The following is a 14,631-nucleotide window of genomic DNA, read 5'->3' on the forward strand; positions in this document are numbered from 1 at the left end:
TCGCTTAGCATGCGAGAAGTAGCGGGATCGACGCCTGCATCCTCCAAAAACTGCGCTGTTCTCAGTGTCAAAAACTATCCCTGGGTATCTTCTTACGAATTCATGCATAGTACAACTAAGCCAATCATCTCACACTGTCTGGTAATGTGGAGATTCTCCATTGCATGAAGGGGGATTAGCTAGAGTGGTAGAGTGCTTGCTTTGCATGTGAGAGGTAGTGGGATCCTCCTGCGTCCTCCAAAAAATGCTCTGTTGTCAGTGTCAAAAACTATCCTTGAGAACCTTTTAAGGTACAGCTGCACACATTCATGCCTTTATCAAGCCAGGCAATCATGTGGCAGCCCTGCAATGCATACAATCATGCAGATGTGGGCCAGCAGCTGCAGCTAATGTTCGCTTCAACCATCATATTGGGCTATGTAAGTAAGTCTCACGTCTTGGCATTTCAGTCGAGAAAGATGAGTGCAAGTAAACATACAGGCCCTTAACTTAACCCTCTTACCCCTGAGTTCCCACAGTATCATGTCCCATAAGCCTATATTCCCCAGAGAAACAGCACGCCAACCCTGAATTCCTGGGCCAAACTCAACATTTTAATTTGAACATTTTTAGGCCTTGAAACAACTTATAATAATGTATTTGTGTAATATTACTTTGAAAATGAAGCAGTTCAGTGTTTTTACTAAACTTAACTAGAGAAATTACGAAAAAATGCTCGCTAAAATCCTTTTACTCATTTAGAAGTACCATACGAGCATCAGCGTGGTCAATGCCTTTGAATAAATTCAAGTAAATAATAAATAAATAAATGCATTTTAGCGCCAAAAGTCAAGTTTCTGGTGATAATCAGACCAGCAGGTAGTGTTTTCACGAATGCACAGAGATGGTCCCGTTATGACTCCAGACCCCTGCAGTGTCAGTCGCACTGGTTGACGCTGAAGATGAAGACGGATCAGGGTCTGAATCAGGAGAGTTTGCGTCTCTGTCAGTTTCGGTTCCGGTTTCAACATCGCCTGAACTTTCACTGCTGTCACTATCTAGAATCCTCGCTCTCGCCTGTGTATGTTTTCTCTTTTTTTCCACTGTTTTAGATGTACCTGTGTTCACTGTAGGTGTAACTTTAGCTGGAACACGATTAGCTTTTCGCTTTGGCATTTGGACGTCATGACGTCATCAACCTTCCGGGTTAAAAAATAATAATTTAATAAGTAAGGAATCATAGCAGAGTAATTCCGATACACCGGCCTTACGGGGATAACTTTTACACTGTAAATCCTCTATATCGTGCTTACGGGAATAGATCGGAGACGGGCAAGCCGGTTTTTCGGCCATACGGGGTAAGCGGGTTAAAGTTCTGAGTCCTAAAGAAGACACTATTTGCTCTTTACCAAATATAAGGCCAGCTCAGGCAAACATTTAAAAGAAATGGGTCTTCCACCCTGTCTGGTAATAATGGCCACATGGCATTCCACAGAGGTCAGTTCTGGGTCAACCGCTCTTTTCTATGTACAATACATCTCTGGGACGGATGATTGAGTCTCGTGGCTTCTCGTGCCACGGCTATGCCGATGACACCAAGCTCTACTTGCCCTTCCAGCGCTACGACCCATGGTATCAAGTGCCGCTCTTTTCCCAGTGTCAAAAACTAACTCTGAGAACCTTTATAGGAACAGCTGCACAAATTCATGCGTTATACAGCGACGCCAATCATCTTTCACCCTGTCTGGTAATGTGGAGATTTTCCATGGCATGCAGGGGGATTAGCTCAGATGGTAGAGCGCTCGCTTAGCATGCGAGAAGTAGCGGGATCGACGCCTGCATCCTCCAAAAACTGTGCTGTTCTCAGTGTCAAAAACTATCCCTGGGTATCTTCTTACGAATTCATGCATAGTACAACTAAGCCAATCATCTCACACTGTCTGGTAATGTGGAGATTCTCCATTGCATGAAGGGGGATTAGCTAGAGTGGTAGAGTGCTTGCTTTGCATGTGAGAGGTAGTGGGATCCTCCTGCGTCCTCCAAAAAATGCTCTGTTGTCAGTGTCAAAAACTATCCTTGAGAACCTTTTAAGGTACAGCTGCACACATTCATGCCTTTATCAAGCCAGGCAATCATGTGGCAGCCCTGCAATGCATACAATCATGCAGATGTGGGCCAGCAGCTGCAGCTAATGTTCGCTTCAACCATCATATTGGGCTATGTAAGTAAGTCTCACGTCTTGGCATTTCAGTCGAGAAAGATGAGTGCAAGTAAACATACAGGCCCTTAACTTAACCCTCTTACCCCTGAGTTCCCACAGTATCATGTCCCATAAGCCTATATTCCCCAGAGAAACAGCACGCCAACCCTGAATTCCTGGGCCAAACTCAACATTTTAATTTGAACATTTTTAGGCCTTGAAACAACTTATAATAATGTATTTGTGTAATATTACTTTGAAAATGAAGCAGTTCAGTGTTTTTACTAAACTTAACTAGAGAAATTACGAAAAAATGCTCGCTAAAATCCTTTTACTCATTTAGAAGTACCATACGAGCATCAGCGTGGTCAATGCCTTTGAATAAATTCAAGTAAATAATAAATAAATAAATGCATTTTAGCGCCAAAAGTCAAGTTTCTGGTGATAATCAGACCAGCAGGTAGTGTTTTCACGAATGCACAGAGATGGTCCCGTTATGACTCCAGACCCCTGCAGTGTCAGTCGCACTGGTTGACGCTGAAGATGAAGACGGATCAGGGTCTGAATCAGGAGAGTTTGCGTCTCTGTCAGTTTCGGTTCCGGTTTCAACATCGCCTGAACTTTCACTGCTGTCACTATCTAGAATCCTCGCTCTCGCCTGTGTATGTTTTCTCTTTTTTTCCACTGTTTTAGATGTACCTGTGTTCACTGTAGGTGTAACTTTAGCTGGAACACGATTAGCTTTTCGCTTTGGCATTTGGACGTCATGACGTCATCAACCTTCCGGGTTAAAAAATAATAATTTAATAAGTAAGGAATCATAGCAGAGTAATTCCGATACACCGGCCTTACGGGGATAACTTTTACACTGTAAATCCTCTATATCGTGCTTACGGGAATAGATCGGAGACGGGCAAGCCGGTTTTTCGGCCATACGGGGTAAGCGGGTTAAAGTTCTGAGTCCTAAAGAAGACACTATTTGCTCTTTACCAAATATAAGGCCAGCTCAGGCAAACATTTAAAAGAAATGGGTCTTCCACCCTGTCTGGTAATAATGGCCACATGGCATTCCACAGAGGTCAGTTCTGGGTCAACCGCTCTTTTCTATGTACAATACATCTCTGGGACGGATGATTGAGTCTCGTGGCTTCTCGTGCCACGGCTATGCCGATGACACCAAGCTCTATTTGCCCTTCCATCGCTACGACCCATGGTATCAAGTGCCGCTCTTTTCCCAGTGTCAAAAACTAACTCTGAGAACCTTTATAGGAACAGCTGCACAAATTCATGCGTTATACAGCGACGCCAATCATCTTTCACCCTGTCTGGTAATGTGGAGATTTTCCATGGCATGCTGGGGGATTAGCTCAGATGGTAGAGCGCTCGATTAGCATGCGAGAAGTAGCGGGATCGACGCCTGCATCCTCCAAAAACTGCTCTGTTCTCAGTGTCAAAAACTATCCCTGGGTATCTTCTTACAAATTCATGCATAGTACATCTAAGCCAATCATCTCACACTGTCTGGTAATGTGGAGATTCTCCATTGCATGAAGGGGGATTAGCTAGAGTGGTAGAGTGCTTGCTTTGCATGTGAGAGGTAGTGGGATCCTCCTGCGTCCTCCAAAAAATGCTCTGTTGTCAGTGTCAAAAACTATCCTTGAGAACCTTTTAAGGTACAGCTGCACACATTCATGCCTTTATCAAGCCAGGCAATCATGTGGCAGCCCTGCAATGCATACAATCATGCAGATGTGGGCCAGCAGCTGCAGCTAATGTTCGCTTCAACCATCATATTGGGCTATGTAAGTAAGTCTCACGTCTTGGCATTTCAGTCGAGAAAGATGAGTGCAAGTAAACATACAGGCCCTTAACTTAACCCTCTTACCCCTGAGTTCCCACAGTATCATGTCCCATAAGCCTATATTCCCCAGAGAAACAGCACGCCAACCCTGAATTCCTGGGCCAAACTCAACATTTTAATTTGAACATTTTTAGGCCTTGAAACAACTTATAATAATGTATTTGTGTAATATTACTTTGAAAATGAAGCAGTTCAGTGTTTTTACTAAACTTAACTAGAGAAATTACGAAAAAATGCTCGCTAAAATCCTTTTACTCATTTAGAAGTACCATACGAGCATCAGCGTGGTCAATGCCTTTGAATAAATTCAAGTAAATAATAAATAAATAAATGCATTTTAGCGCCAAAAGTCAAGTTTCTGGTGATAATCAGACCAGCAGGTAGTGTTTTCACGAATGCACAGAGATGGTCCCGTTATGACTCCAGACCCCTGCAGTGTCAGTCGCACTGGTTGACGCTGAAGATGAAGACGGATCAGGGTCTGAATCAGGAGAGTTTGCGTCTCTGTCAGTTTCGGTTCCGGTTTCAACATCGCCTGAACTTTCACTGCTGTCACTATCTAGAATCCTCGCTCTCGCCTGTGTATGTTTTCTCTTTTTTTCACTGTTTTAGATGTACCTGTGTTCACTGTAGGTGTAACTTTAGCTGGAACACGATTAGCTTTTCGCTTTGGCATTTGGACGTCATGACGTCATCAACCTTCCGGGTTAAAAAATAATAATTGAATAAGTAAGGAATCATAGCAGAGTAATTCCGGTACACCGGCCTTACGGGGATAACTTTTACACTGTAAATCCTCTATATCGTCCTTACGGGAATAGATCGGAGACGGGCAAGCCGGTTTTTCGGCCATACGGGGTAAGCGGGTTAAAGTTCTGAGTCCTAAACAAGACACTATTTGCTCTTTACCAAATATAAGGCCAGCTCAGGCAAACATTTAAAAGAAATGGGTCTTCCACCCTGTCTGGTAATAATGGCCACATGGCATTCCACAGAGGTCAGTTCTGGGTCAACCGCTCTTTTCTATGTACAATACATCTCTGGGACGGATGATTGAGTCTCGTGGCTTCTCGTGCCACGGCTATGCCGATGACACCAAGCTCTATTTGCCCTTCCATCGCTACGACCCATGGTATCAAGTGCCGCTCTTTTCCCAGTGTCAAAAACTAACTCTGAGAACCTTTATAGGAACAGCTGCACAAATTCATGCGTTATACAGCGACGCCAATCATCTTTCACCCTGTCTGGTAATGTGGAGATTTTCCATGGCATGCTGGGGGATTAGCTCAGATGGTAGAGCGCTCGCTTAGCATGCGAGAAGTAGCGGGATCGACGCCTGCATCCTCCAAAAACTGCGCTGTTCTCAGTGTCAAAAACTATCCCTGGGTATCTTCTTACGAATTCATGCATAGTACAACTAAGCCAATCATCTCACACTGTCTGGTAATGTGGAGATTCTCCATTGCATGAAGGGGGATTAGCTAGAGTGGTAGAGTGCTTGCTTTGCATGTGAGAGGTAGTGGGATCCTCCTGCGTCCTCCAAAAAATGCTCTGTTGTCAGTGTCAAAAACTATCCTTGAGAACCTTTTAAGGTACAGCTGCACACATTCATGCCTTTATCAAGCCAGGCAATCATGTGGCAGCCCTGCAATGCATACAATCATGCAGATGTGGGCCAGCAGCTGCAGCTAATGTTCGCTTCAACCATCATATTGGGCTATGTAAGTAAGTCTCACGTCTTGGCATTTCAGTCGAGAAAGATGAGTGCAAGTAAACATACAGGCCCTTAACTTAACCCTCTTACCCCTGAGTTCCCACAGTATCATGTCCCATAAGCCTATATTCCCCAGAGAAACAGCACGCCAACCCTGAATTCCTGGGCCAAACTCAACATTTTAATTTGAACATTTTTAGGCCTTGAAACAACTTATAATAATGTATTTGTGTAATATTACTTTGAAAATGAAGCAGTTCAGTGTTTTTACTAAACTTAACTAGAGAAATTACGAAAAAAAAGCTCGCTAAAATCCTTTTACTCTTTTAGAAGTACCATACGAGCATCAGCGTGGTCAATGCCTTTGAATAAATTCAAGTAAATAATAAATAAATAAATGCATTTTAGCGCCAAAAGTCAAGTTTCTGGTGATAATCAGACCAGCAGGTAGTGTTTTCACGAATGCACAGAGATGGTCCCGTTATGACTCCAGACCCCTGCAGTGTCAGTCGCACTGGTTGACGCTGAAGATGAAGACGGATCAGGGTCTGAATCAGGAGAGTTTGCGTCTCTGTCAGTTTCGGTTCCGGTTTCAACATCGCCTGAACTTTCACTGCTGTCACTATCTAGAATCCTCGCTCTCGCCTGTGTATGTTTTCTCTTTTTTTCCACTGTTTTAGATGTACCTGTGTTCACTGTAGGTGTAACTTTAGCTGGAACACGATTAGCTTTTCGCTTTGGCATTTGGACGTCATGACGTCATCAACCTTCCGGGTTAAAAAATAATAATTGAATAAGTAAGGAATCATAGCAGAGTAATTCCGATACACCGGCCTTACGGGGATAACTTTTACACTGTAAATCCTCTATATCGTGCTTACGGGAATAGATCGGAGACGGGCAAGCCGGTTTTTCGGCCATACGGGGTAAGCGGGTTAAAGTTCTGAGTCCTAAAGAAGACACTATTTGCTCTTTACCAAATATAAGGCCAGCTCAGGCAAACATTTAAAAGAAATGGGTCTTCCACCCTGTCTGGTAATAATGGCCACATGGCATTCCACAGAGGTCAGTTCTGGGTCAACCGCTCTTTTCTATTTACAATACATCTCTGGGACGGATGATTGAGTCTCGTGGCTTCTCTCGCCTGTGTATGTTTTCTCTTTTTTTTTACACTGTTTTAGATGTACCTGTGTTCACTGTAGGTGTAACTTTAGCTGGAACACGATTAGCTTTTCGCTTTGGCATTTTGACGTCATGACGTCATCAACCTTCCGGGTTAAAAAATAATAATTAAATAAGTAAGGAATCATAGCAGAGTAATTCCGGTACACCGGCCTTACGGGGATAACTTTTACACTGTAAATCCTCTATATCGTGCTTACGGGAATAGATCGGAGACGGGCAAGCCGGTTTTTCGGCCATACGGGGTAAGCGGGTTAAAGTTCTGAGTCCTAAAGAAGACACTATTTGCTCTTTACCAAATATAAGGCCAGCTCAGGCAAACATTTAAAAGAAATGGGTCTTCCACCCTGTCTGGTAATAATGGCCACATGGCATTCCACAGAGGTCAGTTCTGGGTCAACCGCTCTTTTCTATGTACAATACATCTCTGGGACGGATGATTGAGTCTCGTGGCTTCTCGTGCCACGGCTATGCCGATGACACCAAGCTCTATTTGCCCTTCCAGCGCTACGACCCATGGTATCCAGCCCGATCGTTAGGGGGATTAGCTCAGGTGGTAGAGCGCTCGCTTAGCATGCGAGAGGTAGCGGGATCGATGCCTGCATCCTCCAATTACTGCACTTTTCCCAGAGTGAAAAACTAACTCTGAGAACCTTTATAGGAACCGATGCACAAATTCATGCGTTATACAGCGATGCCAATCATCTTTCACCCTGTCTGGTAATGTGGAGATTCTCCATTGCATGAAGGGGGATTAGCTCAAATGGTAGAGCGCTCGCTTTGCATGCGAGAAGTAGCGGGATCGATGCCTGCATCCTCCAAGTGCCGCTCTTTTCCCAGTGTCAAAAACTAACTCTGAGAACCTTTATAGGAACAGCTGCACAAATTCATGCGTTATACAGCGACGCCAATCATCTTTCACCCTGTCTGGTAATGTGGAGATTTTCCATGGCATGCAGGGGGATTAGCTCAGATGGTAGAGCGCTCGCTTAGCATGCGAGAAGTAGCGGGATCGACGCCTGCATCCTCCAAAAACTGCGCTGTTCTCAGTGTCAAAAACTATCCCTGGGTATCTTCTTACGAATTCATGCATAGTACAACTAAGCCAATCATCTCACACTGTCTGGTAATGTGGAGATTCTCCATTGCATGAAGGGGGATTAGCTAGAGTGGTAGAGTGCTTGCTTTGCATGTGAGAGGTAGTGGGATCCTCCTGCGTCCTCCAAAAAATGCTCTGTTGTCAGTGTCAAAAACTATCCTTGAGAACCTTTTAAGGTACAGCTGCACACATTCATGCCTTTATCAAGCCAGGCAATCATGTGGCAGCCCTGCAATGCATACAATCATGCAGATGTGGGCCAGCAGCTGCAGCTAATGTTCGCTTCAACCATCATATTGGGCTATGTAAGTAAGTCTCACGTCTTGGCATTTCAGTCGAGAAAGATGAGTGCAAGTAAACATACAGGCCCTTAACTTAACCCTCTTACCCCTGAGTTCCCACAGTATCATGTCCCATAAGCCTATATTCCCCAGAGAAACAGCACGCCAACCCTGAATTCCTGGGCCAAACTCAACATTTTAATTTGAACATTTTTAGGCCTTGAAACAACTTATAATAATGTATTTGTGTAATATTACTTTGAAAATGAAGCAGTTCAGTGTTTTTACTAAACTTAACTAGAGAAATTACGAAAAAATGCTCGCTAAAATCCTTTTACTCATTTAGAAGTACCATACGAGCATCAGCGTGGTCAATGCCTTTGAATAAATTCAAGTAAATAATAAATAAATAAATGCATTTTAGCGCCAAAAGTCAAGTTTCTGGTGATAATCAGACCAGCAGGTAGTGTTTTCACGAATGCACAGAGATGGTCCCGTTATGACTCCAGACCCCTGCAGTGTCAGTCGCACTGGTTGACGCTGAAGATGAAGACGGATCAGGGTCTGAATCAGGAGAGTTTGCGTCTCTGTCAGTTTCGGTTCCGGTTTCAACATCGCCTGAACTTTCACTGCTGTCACTATCTAGAATCCTCGCTCTCGCCTGTGTATGTTTTCTCTTTTTTTCACTGTTTTAGATGTACCTGTGTTCACTGTAGGTGTAACTTTAGCTGGAACACGATTAGCTTTTCGCTTTGGCATTTGGACGTCATGACGTCATCAACCTTCCGGGTTAAAAAATAATAATTGAATAAGTAAGGAATCATAGCAGAGTAATTCCGGTACACCGGCCTTACGGGGATAACTTTTACACTGTAAATCCTCTATATCGTCCTTACGGGAATAGATCGGAGACGGGCAAGCCGGTTTTTCGGCCATACGGGGTAAGCGGGTTAAAGTTCTGAGTCCTAAACAAGACACTATTTGCTCTTTACCAAATATAAGGCCAGCTCAGGCAAACATTTAAAAGAAATGGGTCTTCCACCCTGTCTGGTAATAATGGCCACATGGCATTCCACAGAGGTCAGTTCTGGGTCAACCGCTCTTTTCTATGTACAATACATCTCTGGGACGGATGATTGAGTCTCGTGGCTTCTCGTGCCACGGCTATGCCGATGACACCAAGCTCTACTTGCCCTTCCAGCGCTACGACCCATGGTATCAAGTGCCGCTCTTTTCCCAGTGTCAAAAACTAACTCTGAGAACCTTTATAGGAACAGCTGCACAAATTCATGCGTTATACAGCGACGCCAATCATCTTTCACCCTGTCTGGTAATGTGGAGATTTTCCATGGCATGCAGGGGGATTAGCTCAGATGGTAGAGCGCTCGCTTAGCATGCGAGAAGTAGCGGGATCGACGCCTGCATCCTCCAAAAACTGCGCTGTTCTCAGTGTCAAAAACTATCCCTGGGTATCTTCTTACGAATTCATGCATAGTACAACTAAGCCAATCATCTCACACTGTCTGGTAATGTGGAGATTCTCCATTGCATGAAGGGGGATTAGCTAGAGTGGTAGAGTGCTTGCTTTGCATGTGAGAGGTAGTGGGATCCTCCTGCGTCCTCCAAAAAATGCTCTGTTGTCAGTGTCAAAAACTATCCTTGAGAACCTTTTAAGGTACAGCTGCACACATTCATGCCTTTATCAAGCCAGGCAATCATGTGGCAGCCCTGCAATGCATACAATCATGCAGATGTGGGCCAGCAGCTGCAGCTAATGTTCGCTTCAACCATCATATTGGGCTATGTAAGTAAGTCTCACGTCTTGGCATTTCAGTCGAGAAAGATGAGTGCAAGTAAACATACAGGCCCTTAACTTAACCCTCTTACCCCTGAGTTCCCACAGTATCATGTCCCATAAGCCTATATTCCCCAGAGAAACAGCACGCCAACCCTGAATTCCTGGGCCAAACTCAACATTTTAATTTGAACATTTTTAGGCCTTGAAACAACTTATAATAATGTATTTGTGTAATATTACTTTGAAAATGAAGCAGTTCAGTGTTTTTACTAAACTTAACTAGAGAAATTACGAAAAAATGCTCGCTAAAATCCTTTTACTCATTTAGAAGTACCATACGAGCATCAGCGTGGTCAATGCCTTTGAATAAATTCAAGTAAATAATAAATAAATAAATGCATTTTAGCGCCAAAAGTCAAGTTTCTGGTGATAATCAGACCAGCAGGTAGTGTTTTCACGAATGCACAGAGATGGTCCCGTTATGACTCCAGACCCCTGCAGTGTCAGTCGCACTGGTTGACGCTGAAGATGAAGACGGATCAGGGTCTGAATCAGGAGAGTTTGCGTCTCTGTCAGTTTCGGTTCCGGTTTCAACATCGCCTGAACTTTCACTGCTGTCACTATCTAGAATCCTCGCTCTCGCCTGTGTATGTTTTCTCTTTTTTTCCACTGTTTTAGATGTACCTGTGTTCACTGTAGGTGTAACTTTAGCTGGAACACGATTAGCTTTTCGCTTTGGCATTTGGACGTCATGACGTCATCAACCTTCCGGGTTAAAAAATAATAATTTAATAAGTAAGGAATCATAGCAGAGTAATTCCGATACACCGGCCTTACGGGGATAACTTTTACACTGTAAATCCTCTATATCGTGCTTACGGGAATAGATCGGAGACGGGCAAGCCGGTTTTTCGGCCATACGGGGTAAGCGGGTTAAAGTTCTGAGTCCTAAAGAAGACACTATTTGCTCTTTACCAAATATAAGGCCAGCTCAGGCAAACATTTAAAAGAAATGGGTCTTCCACCCTGTCTGGTAATAATGGCCACATGGCATTCCACAGAGGTCAGTTCTGGGTCAACCGCTCTTTTCTATGTACAATACATCTCTGGGACGGATGATTGAGTCTCGTGGCTTCTCGTGCCACGGCTATGCCGATGACACCAAGCTCTACTTGCCCTTCCAGCGCTACGACCCATGGTATCAAGTGCCGCTCTTTTCCCAGTGTCAAAAACTAACTCTGAGAACCTTTATAGGAACAGCTGCACAAATTCATGCGTTATACAGCGACGCCAATCATCTTTCACCCTGTCTGGTAATGTGGAGATTTTCCATGGCATGCAGGGGGATTAGCTCAGATGGTAGAGCGCTCGCTTAGCATGCGAGAAGTAGCGGGATCGACGCCTGCATCCTCCAAAAACTGCGCTGTTCTCAGTGTCAAAAACTATCCCTGGGTATCTTCTTACGAATTCATGCATAGTACAACTAAGCCAATCATCTCACACTGTCTGGTAATGTGGAGATTCTCCATTGCATGAAGGGGGATTAGCTAGAGTGGTAGAGTGCTTGCTTTGCATGTGAGAGGTAGTGGGATCCTCCTGCGTCCTCCAAAAAATGCTCTGTTGTCAGTGTCAAAAACTATCCTTGAGAACCTTTTAAGGTACAGCTGCACACATTCATGCCTTTATCAAGCCAGGCAATCATGTGGCAGCCCTGCAATGCATACAATCATGCAGATGTGGGCCAGCAGCTGCAGCTAATGTTCGCTTCAACCATCATATTGGGCTATGTAAGTAAGTCTCACGTCTTGGCATTTCAGTCGAGAAAGATGAGTGCAAGTAAACATACAGGCCCTTAACTTAACCCTCTTACCCCTGAGTTCCCACAGTATCATGTCCCATAAGCCTATATTCCCCAGAGAAACAGCACGCCAACCCTGAATTCCTGGGCCAAACTCAACATTTTAATTTGAACATTTTTAGGCCTTGAAACAACTTATAATAATGTATTTGTGTAATATTACTTTGAAAATGAAGCAGTTCAGTGTTTTTACTAAACTTAACTAGAGAAATTACGAAAAAATGCTCGCTAAAATCCTTTTACTCATTTAGAAGTACCATACGAGCATCAGCGTGGTCAATGCCTTTGAATAAATTCAAGTAAATAATAAATAAATAAATGCATTTTAGCGCCAAAAGTCAAGTTTCTGGTGATAATCAGACCAGCAGGTAGTGTTTTCACGAATGCACAGAGATGGTCCCGTTATGACTCCAGACCCCTGCAGTGTCAGTCGCACTGGTTGACGCTGAAGATGAAGACGGATCAGGGTCTGAATCAGGAGAGTTTGCGTCTCTGTCAGTTTCGGTTCCGGTTTCAACATCGCCTGAACTTTCACTGCTGTCACTATCTAGAATCCTCGCTCTCGCCTGTGTATGTTTTCTCTTTTTTTCCACTGTTTTAGATGTACCTGTGTTCACTGTAGGTGTAACTTTAGCTGGAACACGATTAGCTTTTCGCTTTGGCATTTGGACGTCATGACGTCATCAACCTTCCGGGTTAAAAAATAATAATTTAATAAGTAAGGAATCATAGCAGAGTAATTCCGATACACCGGCCTTACGGGGATAACTTTTACACTGTAAATCCTCTATATCGTGCTTACGGGAATAGATCGGAGACGGGCAAGCCGGTTTTTCGGCCATACGGGGTAAGCGGGTTAAAGTTCTGAGTCCTAAAGAAGACACTATTTGCTCTTTACCAAATATAAGGCCAGCTCAGGCAAACATTTAAAAGAAATGGGTCTTCCACCCTGTCTGGTAATAATGGCCACATGGCATTCCACAGAGGTCAGTTCTGGGTCAACCGCTCTTTTCTATGTACAATACATCTCTGGGACGGATGATTGAGTCTCGTGGCTTCTCGTGCCACGGCTATGCCGATGACACCAAGCTCTATTTGCCCTTCCAGCGCTACGACCCATGGTATCCGGCCCGATCGGTAGGGGGATTAGCTCAGGTGGTAGAGCGCTCGCTTAGCATGCGAGAGGTAGCGGGATCGATACCCGCATCCTCCAATTACTGCACTTTTCCCAGAGTGAAAAACTAACTCTGAGAACCTTTTTAGGAACCGCTGCGCAAATTCATGTGTTGTCCAACTAAGCCAATCATCTTACACCTTGTCCGGTAAAGTGGACATTCTCTGCTGCATGCAGGGGGATTAGCTCAAATGGTAGAGCGCTCGCTTTGCATGCGAGAAGTAGCGGGATCGATGCCTGCATCCTCCAAGTGCCGCTCTTTTCCCAGTGTCAAAAACTAACTCTGAGAACCTTTATAGGAACAGCTGCACAAATTCATGCGTTATACAGCGACGCCAATCATCTTTCACCCTGTCTGGTAATGTGGAGATTTTCCATGGCATGCAGGGGGATTAGCTCAGATGGTAGAGCGCTCGCTTAGCATGCGAGAAGTAGCGGGATCGACGCCTGCATCCTCCAAAAACTGCGCTGTTCTCAGTGTCAAAAACTATCCCTGGGTATCTTCTTGCGAATTCATGCATAGTACAACTAAGCCAATCATCTCACACTGTCTGGTAATGTGGAGATTCTCCATTGCATGAAGGGGGATTAGCTAGAGTGGTAGAGTGCTTGCTTTGCATGTGAGAGGTAGTGGGATCCTCCTGCGTCCTCCAAAAAATGCTCTGTTGTCAGTGTCAAAAACTATCCTTGAGAACCTTTTAAGGTACAGCTGCACACATTCATGCCTTTATCAAGCCAGGCAATCATGTGGCAGCCCTGCAATGCATACAATCATGCAGATGTGGGCCAGCAGCTGCAGCTAATGTTCGCTTCAACCATCATATTGGGCTATGTAAGTAAGTCTCACGTCTTGGCATTTCAGTCGAGAAAGATGAGTGCAAGTAAACATACAGGCCCTTAACTTAACCCTCTTACCCCTGAGTTCCCACAGTATCATGTCCCATAAGCCTATATTCCCCAGAGAAACAGCACGCCAACCCTGAATTCCTGGGCCAAACTCAACATTTTAATTTGAACATTTTTAGGCCTTGAAACAACTTATAATAATGTATTTGTGTAATATTACTTTGAAAATGGAGCAGTTCAGTGTTTTTACTAAACTTAACTAGAGAAATTACGAAAAAATGCTCGCTAAAATCCTTTTACTCATTTAGAAGTACCATACGAGCATCAGCGTGGTCAATGCCTTTGAATAAATTCAAGTAAATAATAAATAAATAAATGCATTTTAGCGCCAAAAGTCAAGTTTCTGGTGATAATCAGACCAGCAGGTAGTGTTTTCACGAATGCACAGAGATGGTCCCGTTATGACTCCAGACCCCTGCAGTGTCAGTCGCACTGGTTGACGCTGAAGATGAAGACGGATCAGGGTCTGAATCAGGAGAGTTTGCGTCTCTGTCAGTTTCGGTTCCGGTTTCAACATCGCCTGAACTTTCACTGCTGTCACTATCTAGAATCCTCGCTCTCGCCTGTGTATGTTTTCTC

The 14,631-nt window shown here is 44.1% G+C and overlaps 2 non-coding genes across 2 annotated transcripts; both read left to right on the plus strand.

Annotated features, from left to right (window-relative positions):
* Nucleotides 1-7,474: 7,474 nt before the first annotated feature.
* trnaa-agc (transfer RNA alanine (anticodon AGC)) lies at nucleotides 7,475-7,547 on the plus strand. The gene has a single exon. It is a non-coding gene; the product is annotated as a tRNA-Ala (tRNA).
* A 5,565-nt stretch (nucleotides 7,548-13,112) lies between these two features.
* Nucleotides 13,113-13,185, plus strand: trnaa-agc (transfer RNA alanine (anticodon AGC)). The gene has a single exon. It is a non-coding gene; the product is annotated as a tRNA-Ala (tRNA).
* The last annotated feature ends 1,446 nt before the right edge of the window (nucleotides 13,186-14,631 follow it).

The sequence above is a fragment of the Ictalurus punctatus genome, chromosome 14 (assembly GCF_001660625.3).
Source record: "Ictalurus punctatus breed USDA103 chromosome 14, Coco_2.0, whole genome shotgun sequence".
Taxonomy (NCBI): Eukaryota; Metazoa; Chordata; class Actinopteri; order Siluriformes; family Ictaluridae; genus Ictalurus; species Ictalurus punctatus.